A 21,606-nucleotide genomic window follows, 5' to 3' on the forward strand; every position below is an offset into this window, starting at 1 on the left:
GCATAGTATATGTACAAAATCTAAAGAGAATCCTTAATAAAACGGTAATAATAACAGGGTCATGGTACTCATTTCACTTAAGAAGGATTCAACTGAGAAAAGGAACTGTACTTGGGGGAAGCAGCCAGAAGCAATACATTATGGAGCCTATGCCACAGACACCTTATCATATTCTCATGAAGTATAATATCAAATCTCTACAATTGGTGGTGGTGGTATATATTCTCCCCACGCTAATTTCTGCTTCAGAAGGCCTCTGCTTTTCAGACTGTAACATACCACCACACTCCCTGGCTACCACCATCCCTACTGCTGGACACCTATGTTACTTTCATTGGATGCTGCAGTTCCTGAAAGACACAGATACTTCCGCAAGGTTCTATTACTGTTTCTCAATTCACTTCATCCACATAAGTCTCACTATGTATGCTCAGCAATGCTACTTCCTTAGGCACTACTGTCTCATCCACGTCCCTCTGCCAAACATCTTTTCTGCTCCACTGCTGCTTGCACTTAGCTTCTGCCAAAGATTCCCTGTAATCTTTGCACTCCTGTGACTCTGCTGTGCACTATAGTGAAGGAGGAGAAATAATTCTTTTCCTATCAGTGTTTTAATTCCTATCAAGAAGTAGCATAGAACTTCCTATAGCCAACAGAGTAAAACTACATTTCCTATATTTACAAATAAATCCTAGCTGCTTCTCAAGACACAGACACGGATTCACTGGAAGTTAAACAAGAGGTAAATCAGCGTTAGATGTTACTAGGTGACCCGATTTACACAGTAACAGGAAGCATGCATATAAGGACAAAGCTTGCCTCTACTGCCTGCTCATCAGGGACTATTTGCCAGGCTGAGGGGTTCTGCTGAATTGCTCTTTCCAATGTCTTTGGAAATGAATCACAGGGCCTTCCAGTTTTAGGAAAACACTGTACTTGCTTTTTTCAAACCTTGCAGAAGCTGACATAAAGACAACACGGTCTCACCTTGATTCTGAAGTTTTCACTTCAATCCAAAAGCTATGTTAAACTTACCTCCTTGGCTAGACCATGTGACTGAGCACCTTTCCCCTCCCTCCCCCCCACCACGCCCCCATTTAGCTCCAGGAAGGAAGCAGAAACAAAAAAGAGCCTGCATAGAATTAGGTATGCTGCCATTCATCATTCTCTCTCTCTACTCATATATTTTCAGTAGAAGCAATGATACAATTAGATACCTGGGCTTTTGAGATTTAACACATAAGCATTTACGGTTCCCAGGATTTAGGCAGGGTCTCAAAGGTAGGTGGCCTTCCTATTTTCATTGCACTCATAAAAAAAGAAAAAACAAAAACAAAAACAAAAACTTAATGTGGAACCTGTCACAAATTTGCATATCATCTTTGCACAGTGGCCAGGCTAACCTTCTCTGTATCATTCCAACGTTAGCATATGCACTGCCAAAGCAAGCATCCCTAGTAAAAATCCTAATGTCCCTTCTAGGAGCAGAGTTTGAGTACTAGGCCACACTTTTCAACTGACTCTTCCTTTCAGATGTATTTTTTTTTCCAGTTTTTTAGGATACTTTTATTCCCAAGGTCAAGGTCAATCTCTGAGATCAACTGAAGCTGGAATCTTCTTTCACATTGTGCCCACTAAGTTAAAAATGAATATTTGCTCTAATGTTGTTTATTTTTCCCTTGATAAATATAATAGAAAGGAACAAAGAATAAAAACCATGAGTATATATGATCAGAGCTTTTCAAGTTGACTGGAAGATGGAATTGTTCAGAAGGACTTATCTCTTTAGTAAACCAACTTAGAAAACAAGATCATAGAAGACCTGAAATGTTAATTCAATTGGGATATGTGATAGAGAACAATAACTGTGGTCAGATTAGCTACATTTTCAAATAGAAAAACTAAGCTGCAGGATATTATATACTGCTCTTATTTAAAATTGAAAGCAACCCAGAGATACTTATGCATTTTTAAAATGACTTTAATTGGCTCATTTCACACCAGGAAGTCAGTGTTTGTTAAATTATTAAGAAAAGACATCATATAATGATACGGGTCAAGTTCTTTATAAAACGTCTTTACAATGAAAAATTTACTGCAGTGAGTATATTGTCAAGGCACAGGTTAGTGAACTATAATGCTTTGGGGGTCTTAAAATAGTAAAATCAAGAAACTGGTAATTCAGTATGACAAATGCTTTTCTTTTTAACAGACTGCCAAAAATCCTCATATTTCATTTTTATTCTCTTCTTTATTAACCCTCATTCAAATGTAAAAGGATGGTGTGGGAAATGAACCTTAAATGGACCACTCTTGCCTTTCTGGAAAATTATACTAATCACATTATCTTATTGTCCAATTAAATAAATCATCTTTTCTGGTAGTAGTACAGTGACATCATCACCTTTTTAATATCTCAGGAACAAAATGCACAGCTGAAACACTTCCTCCAAATAAGAGAATATCAGCATGAGCCCCAACGTATCTATTCCAGTGCATCTCTGATTTTCTATGAATAACCTTTAAAAAGATCAAATATTAATTTGAGATATTAAGTATGTTTAAACCTAAGTTGCCCTAAATCAGTATTTTTTACTTGAGGTTCATTTGTAACCTCAAAATGACACATATTTCAGGTGCATGTGTGCATTTGAAATTTGTGATGAAAAGAATTCCTAACTTTAATCAAATTATCAAAGAAATCACACAAAATTGCTTAAAAATTATTTTCTTAATCATTTCTGAAGCATTGCAATGCCCAATTGATCAAATATCAGCTGAAGGACTGAGGCTTAAAATAAGCTCATGACAAAAGATTTCAAGAAGCATCAGCTTGGTTACTCCTCACGTGATAAATAAGATCTACAATAACAGTGCTGCCTGGCTCAGTACATGGTCCTTAGCCCGATTCTCATTTATCTTAACATCCATATACTCTCATAAATTTGAGATAGGATTTCAAGGAGGATAGACCAAATTACTGGTCCGTCGCCAGGAGAAGAGATGGAAACAGATCTTGAAAGATTAATGCTGCCTTGTCACCACAAACTCCTCTATCATCTTAAAGCTAGGAAGAGCGCTAGCTTACCAAGGAGGAGTAGGCCACTTCTGCTTCCTCAGAGACTTAAGTGATATGGATATTAAAGACTTTCAGGTGTACAAACCCGAATACCCTGATCTCATGCACAGAGTTCCTTTCTTCCCTAGTCAGGGTGCTTTCCTCACCACTGGAGACCTGTCCAGATCGAGCATATAAAGCTTCTTGAAGCCCTTTTACACTTAGGGATAGCTCTGGACCTGACTCTCAACTTTTCTTGATCTCAAGCTATAGGGATGCTGGGATCTCTTTATATGACCCCAAGAAGGTCCAATGGCTTTTACTCTAAGCTTTTAATTGATTAGTCACTTGCCATTTTTATTATCTTTCTTCAGAACATCAATTACTCCCACCAACAAGTATCTTCTTTTTCATTACTCTTTCTCCTAAATGTCTCACAGACTGACACATCTAGCAAATTACTAACTTGTTCTCAAGTCTAACATTCACTTCACTACCAGTGAAAGTCTGAGCAACCACATTGCTACCTTGGGCTAATGTCTACTCATACTCAAACCAACTACCTGGATTCTCCTTGCCAGCACCTGGCTGTAGATACAGTTCCAAAATCCCTTCACATCTTTCTGGACCCATATCTGGCACTGTCTGTAATGAGTTGAATTCCCTAGTATACAAAATCTGAGGTTTATTTGAATACAGAGAGCTTACTAGGGTGTGTTCTTGAAGGGAAACAGGAGGAAATAAAATTAGGCTGAGGAAGAAACTGGACTACGATGAAGTCATGCAAGGCCTCTGCCATTCCACAAGGGGCTATAAAGAATGGTCCTTCAGAGCTTTCTCATGTTGGGACATGGAGCAAGGTTTATATAACCAGTCCCAGGTTTCAGAAGAAAGTATGACCAGAGGAAAAGTGGCTCTCTTTGGCTGAAGGCAAGTCGCAGAGAATTGGCAGATAAGGCTGTGCTATAGTCTGTAGATTTATATCCCCTGCACCAAATTCATACGCCAAAATTCTAATCCACAAGGTGATGATTTTAGGAGGTGGGGCCTTTGGGAGGTGTTAGGTCATGAGAGCTCAATTCTGATTGGGATTAGGGCTTCTGAAAAAGAGACCCTAGAGAGCTAGCTTGTCCCTTCCACCCCATGAGGTGATAGCACCATCTATAAACCAAGAAATGGACTCTTACCAGCCACCACACTGAATCTGCTGTTGCCAAGATCTTTGACTTCCCAGCCTCCACAACTGTAGAAATAAGTGTTGTCTATAAGCCACCCAACACATGGTAATTGTTATAGCAGCCCAAACAGACTGAGATAGGCTGTCTGTATCTGCAGCACTCCAGCAACCAATAGAATCATTCCTTCAGTTCTGAAAAGTAACATGAGGGTGCAACACACAGCATACACTAAAGTAGTGCAATTAAATTGAATAACTAGCACAGTCATCAACGACTAAAGGTTTATTGCTCATTGATGCCTGGCTAAATCAGACCTGAGGACCCTTTCATTTCCCCATTTTTAGAAGATAATAACTATTTTGTTAAGAAAATTGATAAACTACTCAGCTAGTAAGAAAAATACTCAACATATATGTGAAAAAGAGATGAAACCAAATCAAAACAAATGTCTGTTAAGAGCTTGGTTATAGAGTAGATACTCAATACTTCTTCCAAGGTTAAAATTCTTGGACACAATTAACTAACATTCAAATTACATCACCTTTTTATACATTCAAGGGACCAGCATCTATTTCCTTCTCTCCTATTCTTCCACCCGAGGCCAAGTGGGAGGTATGAGGGCAGAGTGAGTGGCTACAGGAAGCTTTAGGGAGATTCCAAGGATGGGAAGTGAGGCAGCATGAGGAGCCAAATTTGAATTTGAATCTTGGTAGGCGACAGTGAGACTTAAGCATTGAATGTGTAAAGAGAAGAATCAGGAGGAACACTCCCACGAAATTCAGGGGCTTAGTTTCAGGGATAAGCACATTAACTTCATGCTGGGAAGGCCAATATGTTATTGCATAAGAGAGATGTTGCATGAGAAAGATATTACAAAGAATCCAAGTGGATAATCATTTTGAAGTTCTTGCTATACTATTTTCTAGAACAATTTTAGATTAACAGGAAGATTATGAAAATAGTGAGTAGAGTTCCCATATAACCCACATCCAGTTTTTCCATTATCATCTTATATCAGTATGGTAACTTCGTTACAGTTAATCAACCAATATCGATGTATTATTATTATATATTGTTATTCAGATTGAGTTTTTCCCTAATTTCCTTTTTCTCTTCCAGAATCCCAACCAAGGTACCACATTCCAACTAGTTGTCATGTCTCTCTAGATTCTTCTTGACTATATCAGTTTCTTAGACTTTCCTTGTTGTTGAAGACAGTCAGATATTTTGTAGAATGTGTAGAATGTGTTTCTATTGAGATTTTCCTGATGTCTTCTTCATTATTAACATGAGGTTATGGGATTCCAGGAGGGAAATCACAAGGAAAGGTACCATTCTTATCACATCAGGAATAAATAATAATGTGCCTTAATCACCGTTGATGTTAATGATCACCTGAGGTAGTGATTATCAGATTTCTCCACTGTAACGTATCTCTATCCCCATCCCTTTTCCACACTGTATTCTTTTGAAGTTACTATGCACAGCCCACATATAAGAAGTGGTGAGCAATACTCGGCTTCCTCATGCTTAAACTACCTACATAAATTATTTTTCAATTCTTCTTAACAGGAATTTTGTCTCACATCTGATTTATCCATTCATTTCTTTACATCAGCATAGATTCACAGATACGTATTTGATCCTTTTGGTTACAGATCAGTACTACTTTTTTTGCTCAGATTATTCCTGTTGTGACCATTGGGAGTTTCATTCAATTGGTTCCTGTATTCCACTGACATACCTCCCCATTGTGGTATTTTATTTTATTATTTTATTTTATTTTATTATTTTATTTTATTTTATTTTTATTTTATTTTATTTTATTTTATATTTTATTTGGGGAGGCACACCCTTTCTTTCTTTACTATACAATGATACAGTCTCCTCTTATATATTTCCTCTTTCTTAGAAAGAAACATTTCTCCAAGGAGCCTCAACTCATTTTACTAGAGAATGATATTAGAAGCCAAGATCTGGGTGGAAGGTATGCTCAAGCTACTCGGGTGTCATTTTTAGGTTCTTTTCAGCTGACAGAATAAAGAAATATATGCGTGTGTACTAACCTACATACATTGACAAATATAACTGTCAGTAGATAGATATTAATCTAACTATGAATTTAGTGTGATCTCTGATTCTAATCCATTGCCACATGGATCATTCTAGCTTGCTTAACTTGTTTATCTGCAAACTTCCATTTCAACAGTTAGGAAACTGGCCTTTCATCTGCCATCATTTGTTATAGTTTAATTCCAGTATACAAATATAGAAATATCAGAATTATTAATTGGCACACTCGTAAGAAAAAATGTCATTAACTAGAGTATACCCTATGTTCATTTTCTTTCCAAAATTTTAAAATCAACACCTTTTCCCCCAGATTGATACACTTATAGTACAGTTAGATTGTTTTCATATTATGCACTCCATTCTGTAATTCCCAAAAGCTCAAATTATTTTATAAAATGTGCATACAGTAAGGTTTATTCTTCGTGTTGCAAACTTCAATAGTTTTAAATGAATGAACTGTTTTATATCCAAAATTGTAGTATCAAATAGAATATTTTTATCACTCTAAAAATCCCCCCCCCACTTCACCTATTCAACCCTTGTCTTCCCTTCCTGACCCACCAGTAGTCACTGATTATTTTTTCTGTCTCTATCATTTTGTATTTCCAAAATAGCACACACTGGAATCATTCATTATCAAGTCTCTTTAGAGTCACTTATTTTACTTAGAATTATCCTATTATCCATCTAAAAATGTTCATCACGCAATAACTTATTTTTATTGCTAATACTTTATTTTATTGATTTACCACAGTTTGTTTATGCATTCACTTACTAAAAGATATTTGGTTGCTTCCAGTTTTGGATGATGATGAAAAAACGGTTATAAACATTCATGTGTATATTTTTGTCTGGAGATAGTTTTCAAACCCATTGGGTATATATTTAAAAAACCTGACTGTTAGATGGTATTTTAACACTACATTTAGCTTTGTCAGATACTACCATACCTTATTCAAAAGTGGCTGTACCATTCTGCCACTCAGCACTAAAAGAGCCCTTCTGTTGTTGTACACCCACCAGAAATTGACATTGGCACTATTTTTTGTTTTAGCCAATCTAAACAATCTAATCTAATGCTATCTAGCATACATAGTGTTATCTCATTGCTGTTTTTTAAATTTGCATAGTATCTTTTCCCTTTTTTGTCTTTTTAGAGAGAGAAAAAGTTGAGGAGTGGGAGAGTAGGGCATAGGGGGAAAAAGAGAATCTTAAGCAGGCTCCGTGCTCAGTGTGGAGCCTGACACAAGGCTCCATCCCATGACTCTGGGATCATGACCAGAATCAAAATCAAGAGTCAGACACTCAACCGACTGAGCCACCCAGGCACCCCTCTCTTCACATACTTATTTGCCATCTACGTATCTACTTTTAAGAGGCCTGTTCAGATCTTTTGTTCTTTTTTTAAATTGGGTTGTTTTCTTAATGTTTAAAGATTTCTTTGTATGTTTCAGATGTGGCCACACTTTTGTACAATTGTAACTTTAAATCTTATAGAAAATATTTTCTTACAAATGTTAATTTCTAGCAAATTCTACTTTATTGAGAATTCCATCACCCTAAAACGTTCTTGAGAAGTTTCTTTTACCACAAAGGTCACAAGAAGAAAGAGTAATAATCTCCTAAAAATAGAATTATCTTGACTAACAATAGTTGTACATGCACTATAAAAGTTGGTGAAACAAAGGGGCACATTAATGACCCCAATAGTTCTGGCAAATGTGTGGAAATGTAAGTGACATTATGGCATTAAATATTTCTATTCTCAGCACCTCTTATTCCTCCTTCTGCTCCATATATCCCCCCCAACATCTCCTTCTTTTCCCATAGAATTAACAAAAATGTTATATAACTGCAATTGTCAGGTTTTAAAAATTCCTCCTTATTCCTTCTAGATTCGGTTATGTCCAATAGCCTACTCTGTTTCATTATTGTAGTGTTCTTCCACATACATATCAGTAGGAATAGCAAAGTCTTAAATTCTAAAGAACACTTCTGATTACCAAAGATTCCTAGAAGCTTCCTTGGTTTGATTTTCTGATTAAGCATTCAAGTCAGAATTACCAACAAAGATTAGCTGCTGCTTAGAAGACAGGTCAAGCAAGAGGTCCTGATCAGACACAGAAAAACCGTATGTGTTTGAAATATTTGTAACAGGACTGGATATTATTTTAAGAGATGTGTAAAAGACACTGCATGTCTTATATAATTGGACTTCAAGACCGGTAGTTATTTTTACAAAGTATATTGAACTGTCAAAGACTGCAAGTTAGAATTAAAAATGATTGAAAAAGTATACTTGGAACTAAGCTTAAATTAAAATGAAATCCACTTATTATTATGTAAAGTTTTGCTAAGTAAGTTGAAGATCCTCATCAGAAAAAATAATAGAGAATTAGCTTATCAAGAGGCATTGGATACATTCCATAAATGCATCCATTTATTATTAAGTGAGAAATAAAGAATAACCATAATATTAGATAAGTAGATTTATGATGATACTGAAATAAATCATTTTAATTTAAAATCTATTGAGGCTTATGGACAACTTAAACTATGACTTTAAAGATAAATTTCAAAAATTGCTATATAAGTCACTGGTATAAGTTGGTATGCAGTTGCATGAAGTTTATTATTCTTACAAGGACAACCAAAGAACAAGTAAACATCTTTTATGAAAACATTTCATTGAATCACAGATTTCTTCAACATTAAAAGTTTCTAGGAGATTGAATATTGATTCAACTATTTTAAAATACACTGATATGTAAAGTAGGATTTGTGAAAAACATAGCATTATTGAATATCTTTTGTTATATTTGACATTGAAAATCAATTGAAAACATGTTAATAATGTGATATGCCACTGAGTAGTTTTAAAATGTAAAACAGACCTCAGCTTCCAAGAACACAGATATATTTTTCTCTATTCTTCCTAAATACAAGTAAAAGCCTTTACTATTCTTAGACTAATAAAGTCTACTCTACACTAAATACAACTAAAAGCCCTTGATACTATATATAAGACAATCATAAGTAAACATGTCAAGAGGCAAATTGGCTAGGAACCACTTTGGAACCCAAGGAACAGCACAGTGGTGAGTTCCCTAGGTGTTCTGTTTTACCTCACAGATCTCAGACATGTTGCTGGAAAAGACAGTAACCTGGAAACAATAAATGGCACATCAAAAAAAGACACAGCAAGTTTCCTCTCTAGCCAAAAGACCAAGAAAAAGTCACTATGGGTTTCGAACAGAAAAGAACTACTCTATTTTAGCCAAACACTAAAGAAAAATCTGTGGCCCCAACCTACCCGTGTCAGCAAAGGCTCAGACTTCCACAATTGCCAGGTTTTATCTAGTTATCGCAAGCTCAAGTTTCTCTACTAAGATAACCAGAGAAGGCTAAGTATGGAGTCAGAACTTAGGTTTAGTCAGTTAGTAACAAGCCCCATCCCATCTATCTTGTCAATGGAGACTGAATGGGGAACCTGAACTTTCAGCTCTAGCTGGCAGCAATGAGACCATAAATCGTGCTCGTTAATGTAAAATATAAAACAATAAAAATTTTAGGAAAGAATCCACAGGACAAATTCTTTTCGAAAGGCTTCCTGAATTTACACCAAAAGCACCATCTATGAAGTGAAAAAAATATAAATTACACTTCATGAAAATTAAAAAGTTTTGCTCCGTGAAATACTCTGTTGAGGATAAAATACAAGCTAAACAGTGGGAGAAAATATTTCTAAACTACCTGTCTGAAAAAAAGACCGCTATCTAGAATATATAAAGAATTCTTGGGGCTCAGTCGGTTAAGTATCTGACTCTTGGTTTTGGCTCTGATCATGATCTCATGATTTCCTGAGTTCGAGCCCCACATCAGGCTCTGTGCTGTTTGGGATTCTCTCTCGCTCCATCTCTCTCTGCCTCTCCCCCCACTTACACTATCTCTGTCTGTCTCACAGTAAATAAACTTAAAAAAAAAAAATCTCCAGGGGCACCTGGGTGGCGCAGTCGGTTAAGCGTCCGACTTCAACCAGGTCACGATCTCACGGTCTGTGAGTTCGAGCCCCGCGTCGGGCTCTGGGCTGATGGCTCAGAGCCTGGAGCCTGTTTCCGATTCTGTGTCTCCCTCTCTCTCTGCCCCTCGCCCATTCATGCTCTGTCTCTCTCTGTCCCAAAAATAAATAAACGTTGAAAAAAAAATTAAAAAAAAATCTCCAAACTCTATAGCAAAAAATAATAATAATAATAATAATAAAAAAGGAAAAGAAAAAAGAAATCGTTAGAAGATTGGCAAATGGTATTTCACAAAAGAGTACATCCAAGTGGGAAATAACCAATAAAAGATAGGTCCAAAAGTATTTTTCATTAGGGAAATAAGAATGACAATAAAAACAAAATATAACTACATATCTATCTTATGGCTAAAACTAAATAGTGACAAAATCAAACGCTGGCAATGATAGACACTATGTTCACCTTCCTGGGGCAGGGGGACCCAGGATAAGGTATGCTTGCCATCATGACCCAGGAATTGTACTCTCCTGGGCATTTTTTTTTTAATTTTTTTTTTGACGTTTATTTATTTTTGAGACAGAGAGAGACAGAGCATGAACGGGGGAGGGTCAGAGAGAGGGAGACACAGAATCCAAAACAGGCTCCAGGCTCCAGGCTCTGAGCTGTCAGCACAGAGCCCGACGTGGGGCTTGAGCTCACAGACCGCGAGATCATGACCTGAGCCGAAGTCGGCTGCTTAACCGACTGAGCCACCCAGGTGCCCCTCTCCTGGGCATTTAGCTTAGGGAAATAAAAACTTGCTCACACAAAAACTTGTACATAAGTGTTTACAGTAGCTTTAATTGTAATGGTCAAAAGCTGGAAACAATCTTGCCTACAGCAACGAGTAAAGTGTTGATCTGTGGCACATTGATAAAACAGACTACCACTGAGTAATAAAAAGGGCAAACCCCAGATGGACACAGTGACGTGACAGATCCCCGGGGAATTCTACTTCATGGCAAAGCCAACCTCCAAAGATTACACTGTAGGATTCAATTCATACAGAATTCTTGAAATGACAAAATTCAAAAAACGAAGAAGAAATTCACAGCTGGCAGAATTTAAGACTTCAGGAAGGTTTCCAGATAGCAACACGGAGGATCCTGAACTCAGCTCCGCCCACAGACCCACCAAACGTGCGTCGGCTGCAGAGCGAACAAGGCCGTTGGGAAAACTGACCGACGGCCTTTCGCACGCCGGACAAAGGAGAGAAGGCCCACATGCAAGCAGGTCCACGAACTCGGCCCTGGCACTGTGACCCCAAATTGGGAGGGAACTCAAAAGCAGAGCTTGAACCCCACACTGGGCACCCCAACTTCTAAGACCCGCCACTCAGAGATGAGCGCTCAAAACACCCAGCTTTGATGAACAACAGGGGATAGAGCCCAGGAGACCCACAGAGATGTATGGACCCAGAGAAACGCTCTTCAAGGCCTTGCCCCCGACTCACCCTTCCCAGGGCCCGACTCACCCTTCCCAGGGCCCGGGGCAGAGGCAGCCAATGGAGAGGCGTCCAGACTTCGCGTGAAGGAGGCTCCTCCACCGGCTCGGAGCTCCAGCCTTGGCACACACCCACACGCCTGCTGGCCGGCGGCGCAGTCTTGGCGCTCTGCCTTGCTCCCCTCACCAGCACCAGCACCAGCACCAGCACCGCCTTTTGGTGGTTGTTGCTTATCAGCTCCAGGTGTTTCAGGCTGGTGTTTAGTTGGTTCTGCTGTTGCTTTGTGTCGTGTTTCTTTTTCCCAGCGAGGCCAGATTCGGGCCTCCCTCTACCTCACTGGAGCCTCGGAGCACACCTCCGCGCTCCCCCACTTACCTCACTCTGGAGCGCAGATGTCTCCCGAGGGGAAATTTATACCCTGTGGCGTCCGGGGGGGCGGGGGTGGGGGGGGTGGTTGAGGCGGCCCAGGGCAGCCTTGACCACCTGCCGGCGGCAGCGTGAATGTTCACCTGTAATTGTTAATCACTTAGCAATGAATAATTTAATTCAGGTTGATTTTGTGGTTGGGTTCAGGTGATACAGAGTTATTTACTTTTAAACATCTATTTCTATGAAAGTGTTTCTCAACTGTAAAATGCTCTGCGGCGCATGGACGTACGATTTTAATCCCATTTAAATCCTGCTTCAATCAACTGATGAAAAGCCTCAATGTGGAACAAAGGAGAAACATCCATGACAAAAATTTAATTTCAAAAAATGGTTGAATTTTTTTTTTATTATACCTGTGGCTTCATTAGAGATATATAACTTGCATCTGAGATTTTATGAATATATTATAGATTGAATTATTGTCTCTTAGTAAACACAGAGATGTTCATGAAAAGAAGAGACTCCATAATTTTATAGAAACCCAGAAGGAAGTAAACTTATCACAAAGAAACAGAGGAAGCTATCTTTTATCAACCTCATAGTACAGGGGCTTTTAATCTTTGTCTCTTGTGATAGGCTTACCAGAATGATGAATAGGAGAGTCTTCATTAGTCTCCCACTTCATTTGAACCAACCTGTGAGTTGACTATGAAGTAAAGAAACAATAGAGTGAAATGAGAGAGTTCTGTGAGCGATAGTTCCAGTATTATCCAGAGCAGAACCTATAGATTATAGATCCTAAATTTAACAATTAAACAAAACAAACAAAAACAGGTTCAGTGATGATCTCAGTAGCACACACATTAAAATTATGGTCTTTTCTTTTTTTTTTTTTTTTCTTTTTACCGTTCATTTATTTTTGAGAGCGATAGAGCGTGAATGGGGGAGGGGCAGAGAGAAGGGGAGGCACAGAATCTGAATCAGGCTCCATGCTCTGCGCGGTCAGCACACAGCCCTTCGTGGGGCTTGAAATCACGAACCGCGGGATCATGACCTGAGCCCAAGTCAGGCGCGTAACCGACTGAGCCACCCAGGTGCCCCAAATTATGGTCTTTTCTAATTGTGATATAAAATACCAGAGATGGAATGAATTCAATACTAATGGACGTTTGATATAGACATATCAAAAATTAATCCAACCATTCTTTTGCCTATTGTGATTGTGATTTTTTTAACTGGAATTTTAAAAATTTGGAAATGTGAAAACTGCTGATTTTAAAAACATGCATTTGTAAGCATGTTGATAGACTGAAATATAATCCTAAGTGATGAACCGTATTCTTTTCTAAAAACAACAAACTTTTAAAAACCTGCTTAAAAAAAAAAAAAAGTTTCCCTTTATCTTTTCTGACTCCTGTACTTCATTTTTTCCATTTCCAACTGGCTTATTTACTAGAAGAGTTTACACTTTTATCTTTGTTTTACCTCAAATTCCATGCATTCTTTCAGGAAACATATTTCAGGAAACAAAACCTAAGGGGTTTGTTAAAAATGCAGATTCTCAAATGCCCAAATGTATTTTCGGAATCAAAATAATAGACAAGGAACCTAGAAATCTGAATTTGAAAAAAAAAAAAATCTCCCCAGGCAGCATATCAAATGTGGAAATACAGATCAAAGAGTAAATTTTCAACAGGAGACATTTCTGTGTGCTGCTAGTCTGCTTGGAGAAAGAAGAAATGGGGAGAAATGCACATAGCTGGGGCTCAGCTTCCCAGTTTTCCCAGAAACTGGTGTTTACACCTCTTTACATGGAATTAGTTAAGTGTGTGGCGATGGTATTCTTTTTCCTCGGAGTTGCTCTTTTATTGTCTTTTTTTCAAGAATGTCTTTTGAGACAAGGATCAGAGACGGAAATAACCCGTGGACAAGCAGTGACAGCTCTGGGCGTTTCTGGGGTGGGAGTGCTCAGCCCATGGAGATATCAGTGTATGGATCAGAGTCTGCTAAATATTGGCTTGGGTTCTTTTTCTCCTACGTTTACGTATTCTAGGTACTTAGTCTTATCTTTCACTGAGTGCTACTCCACTCTCAAGGCACTAGTACATAAGAACAGTATTTATAGATTTGGATACAGCCATCCTCATTTAACATGTCGTCCACTGGGTACAGTGTTTGAGCATAATCTAATCGACTCCTTTTGATGGACTTCAATATAAAATGTCCAAAAATTATCTCCGGGTTGTGTCCTCTGCCAGCCTCTCCCACCCCCAATTTAGCAAATTCTCCTCATGCTTTTTGAAACCCACACATTTACACATACACACACACAGATACTTATCACATCCTGTAGGGTTGAAGAATATGGAGAAGAAAAGTATTTGGTAGAAAAGAATATGTATTCATTTATTCCTTGTAAATCCACAGCAGAAAATTCACACATATATGTGCCTGTGTGTACACATAATTACTCAGTAATGTACACCTGTGTTCTATTATACTAATGTATGCTAATTGCAAGTCTTGGTATAAAACAGGGACTGGAAATCTAAGACATGCTCATCATAGTCCACAAAAGTGAAAATATAGCATGACAGAACTATAGCCAGCTATGATCTAGACAACTTATTGTGGGCATCATTAAACATTCGATCAGCATGAACTTCTCACACTCCCTCAAAGACAAGACATATTTGTATTCCTTCACACACCCCCTCCCTCAATTCAGCACCCATTCCAGCTGTCTCTCTGGCAGCTATTAACTTATTTCCTGCTAGGAGGAAAGGGATTACTAGCTGTTAGCATTCCAAAATATATACAATTTGAAAGGAGACAATTTAAGAGCATCTGTGGATTTGGAAGGAAGCCAAACCAGACAAAATACAAGGCAATGCACTTGGCCCAGCCACTTGTTGTAGTGACTTCTTCTTTGGGCAAGAGTGTGCTGTCTTATGAGTGTATCGGGGCCTCATCCTCTAACACCAAATACATGTTCACCTCTCCTGTGCTCATGAGATTGTGAATATATACACCTATCAAACTTTGCCACCATCGGGTACATATGCAGGCCACTGTTAAAGCAACAGCTCGATGATATGTAATGAACACAAAAACCGTTACTGACGCTGGTTGTGATCAAACAGATGAGACATGTCAGTTATATTAAGACTGTTTTGCAAGTGATGGAAAATCCAACTCAAACTGACCTAAGTCAAATTGAGTTTGTGTCCTCAAATGACTGAGATTTATAGGGGTATCTACCTTTGTGTTTAGCTTATTTTAATTGATGTAATCAGGAATTTGTTTTGTTCCAGTTTTCACCCCTCTTACCACCTGGCTTTATTCTAGGATTCCGTGGATCTTTTTTTTTGTAGCAATAGGCTTACGTTCTAATAAGTTCACTTCAGCCAAAAAGACAATTGTCCTACTCTTTTGAAAGATCCAGCAAAAATCTAAGTCTTACATCATTGAGTAGGTCAAACGCTCTTCCCTGAATCCAACACCTAGTGCCAGAGGAAATAATTTATGTTTTAACAAGCCCATGGTCCTTGTTTCTTCCTGGAGTTTGGAGGCAGAGTCAACTCCACATAAAATTCATGAATTAAAATCGGAGGCTGAGTTGGTGGCCACGGAAGGATCTGCATACCATCTACCAGGGGAAAAGTGTTTGATGCTGAATGGGAAAGTTAATAGATACCCATTATATCCACAGTAGCAAAATACTGGCATCCATGCCAGCACTCGCCGACATCCATCCATAGCAGGCGTTTTTATTAATCTTAGGCCCATTCCGATTGCACTTACAACCTGTCCCGTAATTTTCTTCAGTGTACTCTCCAGGAAACAACTAGTAGTTCCTCTGAGCAAACTTAATATGACCTCCTTTGTTATGCTACACGTGATAATACTCTTGAGGACTGTGGGCAAAACCCTGCATATGTGTTGATAACTCACCCTTGATCTCTCACCCTCAAATGTATCTAAGTCCTTCTTGAGTCTACTTATACTTTTGACTTTTCCACCTCTCAGGATAATTAATTATCTTCCTGCCTCTATTTCTAGAGGCATCTCAAGTAGTTCAGCCTATTGCCTATTATATCTGGCTTTACATCTTCAATCTAAGACTGAGTTTTCAGTTAAATAATAGAATCATTCAGATGTTAAAGAGCCAAATGTCAGAAAGATGCAGACAAAACTGGAAACTTAATTTTGATCTCCGGTGATATGTGACGAATCAAAAGAAGACAAAGTTGATGTGTGTTTAGATTCACCTCGAAAGGAATAAAAATTTATCCCACATATAGAAAATGGCTTTTGGATAATATTTGAATTGCTGCACACCTCTTAAAACCGTATAAAGACTTATATTATCATATGCATCCATAGAATCTGGCTTTCTGACTGTAACATGTTAAAACGTCATCCATTGACTTAGTAGAAAGTATTTGAAGATTGAAACCTCTATACTTTATTCCAAATCCAACACCTCAGAAGATAGATGACAGAGGTATGTATGTATCTCTATTGCCATTTAAACTATCATTCTTACATTAACCATCCTATTTTGCTCTGAAATTATAAAAATCTGTTTGTTAAAATACATTCCAAATAATATGCAAATAAAAGAAATTCTGATATTGGTAATGGAAAAAATTCATAAAATGACTCAATTTACAAGCTTCAGATATTTTTTTCAAATATATAAATATTTGGGTACTGTGTATGTATTTATACACACTCTTGCATACAGAGCATGCCAGAAAGATACTTAATAGCTAGATTTCTTATTTAAGTCTGTAAGTGACATATGAAGATGGCAATGGTGTTGTAAAGGTGGCAAGAATCATTTCATGGTAACATTTGGCATTATAGTGCTACTAGTAACAACTATAAATATATCGTGAATCTCTAATAAAGTGTTATGATTTCCCTTGGAAGGTTACAGTGGTTTCTTTTCTATATATTTTTTAATCGGGGGTTGTTAATGTCATCTAATTATTTGACTTTGCTTAACCACATGCAGTATCATGCACCTCTGTAATATCACTTGTTTTTAAAAATTGTCTATCATTTTTTAAGGTCACAACCCATAGTGATGATGGGAAGAATGAACGAACAGTTCGATGTTTAGTATTAGTGAATATAGAAAACAGTACTTTACTTCTTTGAGGCAAGGAGCAATTATTCTTATTAATAATTTTGTCAAATGTAATATGTATCCAAATGATAAATATATAAAGGATTTGAATTCTGCAGACAAATGCCAGCTCTTTTCTGATGCCCCCCAGACAGAATCAATAGCTCCAACATCGTCATTCCTATAACAACTTACACAGAAATCACATATGACAGTAACTAGGCTCTGTGGCAAACGGACACATTTATGTGTGTATTCACCCAATATTGTATCTTGAAGCTCAGAGATTCTTTTATCCTTTTCTGGATTCTCAGCATTATTTAGCACATAATAAGTGTTCACATAACATTTTTTAACTTGATATAAAATAAGGAAATGTAGGGTGTTTTGTACCCATGTGACAGTATATAGGATGCTAGACAAAATTTCCAAATCAAACTGACCACTTACCATCAGATTTCATCCTCAAAAAAAAAATCAAAATTTTGTTACACAGCAACACGAGCTCAGTTTTCAGGCATAAAAGCTTAGCATCAGTTTTCACTGTGCTATCCTTTCTGTCTAGTCCCAATATGGTGCTTATTCTTTTGTACTTCCCTTTATGATATTTGTCATAGACAAGCTCCTGATTTTATTTTTAGGCTCCCTAATTCAGTATCAATTCTACCACCTTAGCCTGGCTTCATCTAAATGTTATCTACAAACTTTTATGATCATACACTACTATTATTAAATATTTCATTAATCATCCATTTCACATACTTATATTTATAAAATATAATTATAAAATTATAATTTATAAATATGAAGGTTGACCCTTGAACATGGCAGAGGTTAGGGTCACCAATCCCTGTGCAGCTGAAAATCTGAATATAACTTCCGACTTCCAAAACTACTAAGAGCCTACTGTTGATTGGAAGCCTTACTGATAACATAAAGTCTATTAATACATATTTTGTATATGTATTATATGCTGTATTCGTTCCTACAGAAAAGAAAATGTTATTAAGAAAATCATAAGGAAGGGGCGCCTGTGTGGCTCAGTCAGTTAGGTGGCCGACTTTGGCTCAGGTCATGATCCCATGGTTCACTAGTTCAAGCCCCATGTCAGACTCTGTGCTGACAGCCCAGAGACTGGAGTGTGCTTCAGATTCTGTGTCTCCCACTCTCTGCCCTTCCCCAACTCGCACTCTGTCTCTCTCTCAAAAAAAAAATAATAATAATAATAAACATTAAAAACAATTAAAGAAAATCATAAGGAAGAGAGAATACATTTGTATTTATAGTACTTTACCATCACCAAAAAATTAAAAACAATGGTTAGAAGCAATAAATCTCTTAAGAATTGCATAAAGGGGGTTAAAAAGTACAAACTTCCAGCTATAAAATAAGTTATGGGGATGTAGTATACAGCATGGTGGCTATAGTTAATAATGCTGTATTGTAGATTTGAAAGTTGCTAAGAGAAGAGACCTTAAAAGTTCTCATCACAAGAGAAAAATGTTTGTTAACTATGTGAGGTGATGGATGGTAACCAGTCTTATTGTGATCATTTCAAAATACACACAAATATGGAATCATTATGTGGTACACCTGAAACTAATACAGATACACACCAATTATATGTCAATAAAAGAATTTTATAACAAAAAAAATCCACTCATAAGTTGACCTATGCAGTACACACCTTTGTTGCTCAAGGGTCAATTGCAACACGTAACATATACTCAAAATAAAGGTAATTATTCAGGGTAAGAAAATAAAATAAATTTAAAGTTCTTTCTGCAACCTAAAGAATTAAAATGTTCACCTTATTGGAATGTAACATGGTTTATAAAATAATTGATCTCAGCTATCTTATATGATGACTTATAAATTATCTTATAAAATGACTGATTCTTGTTTTTAATTTTTCCCAGTCTCCTGTGCATCCAGTACTCAGTATCTTCTTAAAACACTACTTCCTGCATAATAATGTCCTGATCAAAAATCTATAATTGTTAAGCTAAATTCTGATTCCTCAGTGTCGATTTCAACATTTCTGTATCTAGATTCTTCTCTGCTAATCCAAATTTATTTCCTGCTCTATACTCCCGAGCAACACACACATATTGATTATTCTATGTTATATAACACCTCTTCCCTTTCTCATGTGGTTTGCTCATTTTCTCCACAGGGCTTCTACCTGTACCATTTATCTGGCCTATATTACAATAGCACAACAGCCCTAACCCAACCCTACATCATGAATCCTTGTGATCCAATTTCATCCATTCTCGACGCCTAATTTTAGAAGCAGTTGCTCAATGAAGTTTTCCTGGTATATTGATGCAAATTTAACCATGCTTTTAAAATAAGGGCACTTTAGGTGTCTAACCCATGACAGGCAGATGTATTCTTGATTCTTTGCCAGAGTCAAATACCTCCTCTTTTTGGTGTTCCGAGGCTCAATTTCCAAAGGTGGTGATGGTGGTGGGAGTGTCCCCTGGCCACTCCAAGCAATGCTCAAAACACTACCTGGGTTTCCTAGAATTCAAATCGATTCTGACACTACCTCCTGCAGATAGCATCAGATTTCATAGTTTAAAAGTTCAGTCCTATAAGAAGACTGATCCCTCCTACTACAGTTGCCAGTCACAAGCTCAGGTGGTTAACTGTACTTCTGACAGACTGGCTATAAATTAGGTTTCCAGGACCTCTTTCTTGGGTTTGATTTATTTGTTAGAGCAGCTCACAGAACTCAGAGAAACATTTTACTTACTAGATCCCAGTTTATTATAAAAGTCAGGGTACCTGGCTAGCTCAGTCAGAAAAGCATATGAATCATGCTCTCAGCATTGTGAGTTTGAGCCACATGTTGGGTGTAGAGATGACTTAAAAATAAAAAATCTTTAGGGGCGCCTGGGTGGCGCAGTCGGTTAAGCGTCCGACTTCAACCAGGTCACGATCTCGCGGTCCGGGAGTTCGAGCCCCGCGTCAGGCTCTGGGCTGATGGCTGATGGCTCAGAGCCTGGAGCCTGTTTCTGATTCTGTGTCTCCCTCTCTCTCTCTGCCCCTCCCCCGTTTATGCTCTGTCTCTGTCCCAAAAATAAATAAACGTTGAAAAAAAATTAAAAAAAAAAATCTTTAAAATAAATAAATAGAAGGACAGAAGTCAAGAACAGCTATATGGAAAAGATATATAGGGCAAGGGAATGGAGCTTCCCTGACTTCCAGAAGTGTCATTTTCCCAGCAACAGGTGTTCACCAACCCAAAAGTTGTCTGAACCCACTCCTTTTGAGTTTTCAAGGCAGCTTCATTACATAGGCATCATTGATTACATCATTGGCCATTTGTAATTGCTTCAACCTTCATCGCCTCTCCCCTCTTGGGAGGGCAGGGGGTGGACTGAAAAATCCCAACCCTCTAATCAAATGGTTGTCTCCATTGGTAATCAGCACCGCCCCCATCCTCAGGTGTAGCCAAAGTCACCTCATTAATATAACAAAAGATATCTTTAGCACTCTCAACTTTGGAAATTCCAAGGGCTTTAGGAGCTGTGAGTCAGAAACTGTGACCAGAAACCAAATATATGAATGACCAACTATGTATTTCTTATAAAGCACAATATTACACCTCCCAAGCATTAAACACACACACACACACACACACACACACACACACACACAATTTCCCTATAAGTATTGGATAGTGGTGGCATCAGACACACAGTAGATCCTCTATAAATGCTTACTTTTACTGATAATATTCTTAGGATATATCCCCGCGTCTAACTTCAACAACTAAAGTGGGGTCTTAAACAAGAACCCTCAAACTAACATAGCTCTTCTCAGTAATATTTAAACGCCAATCAGATTTCTCACCGTAGAATAAATTGTAGGGCACCTGATCATTTGTAGGCAGCCAAATGTTGTTATCTGGGAATATTTTAATGCTTTATAGGAACTCTAGCCTTTCTGAAATACTCCTAGACACATTTTGTTATCTGAAGGAAACCCATTATTTGTTTTTGTGATGTCTGTGAACAAATATGGAATTAGTCAAAATCTTCTTCTGAATACCAATGACAATAATCAAAGGCCAAATCTTTCTGGTATTAAAATACAATAGTCTTATTCTGGAGTTTAATGAATAATTTCCTATCAACTTGGGACAGATGGATAAAACAGAACAAACAGATTCCTCTGGCTAATAATTACATGTTAAGAAGATAAATTTTTCTTCATTTCTTTGAATTTTATTTTCACTGAGACTATCATGCCAGTTGGCATGACATTCTAGTTTTTAT

General features: G+C 37.6%; 1 non-coding gene across 1 annotated transcript; it reads right to left on the reverse strand.

Annotated features, from left to right (window-relative positions):
- Positions 1–1,345: 1,345 nt before the first annotated feature.
- LOC121035210 (U6 spliceosomal RNA) lies at positions 1,346–1,450 on the reverse strand. The gene has a single exon (XR_005792797.1). It is a non-coding gene; the product is annotated as a U6 spliceosomal RNA (small nuclear RNA).
- Positions 1,451–21,606: the final 20,156 nt, after the last annotated feature.

This window comes from Herpailurus yagouaroundi, unplaced genomic scaffold (assembly GCF_014898765.1).
Source record: "Herpailurus yagouaroundi ecotype Mexico unplaced genomic scaffold, PumYag 160, whole genome shotgun sequence".
Taxonomy (NCBI): domain Eukaryota; kingdom Metazoa; phylum Chordata; class Mammalia; order Carnivora; family Felidae; genus Herpailurus; species Herpailurus yagouaroundi.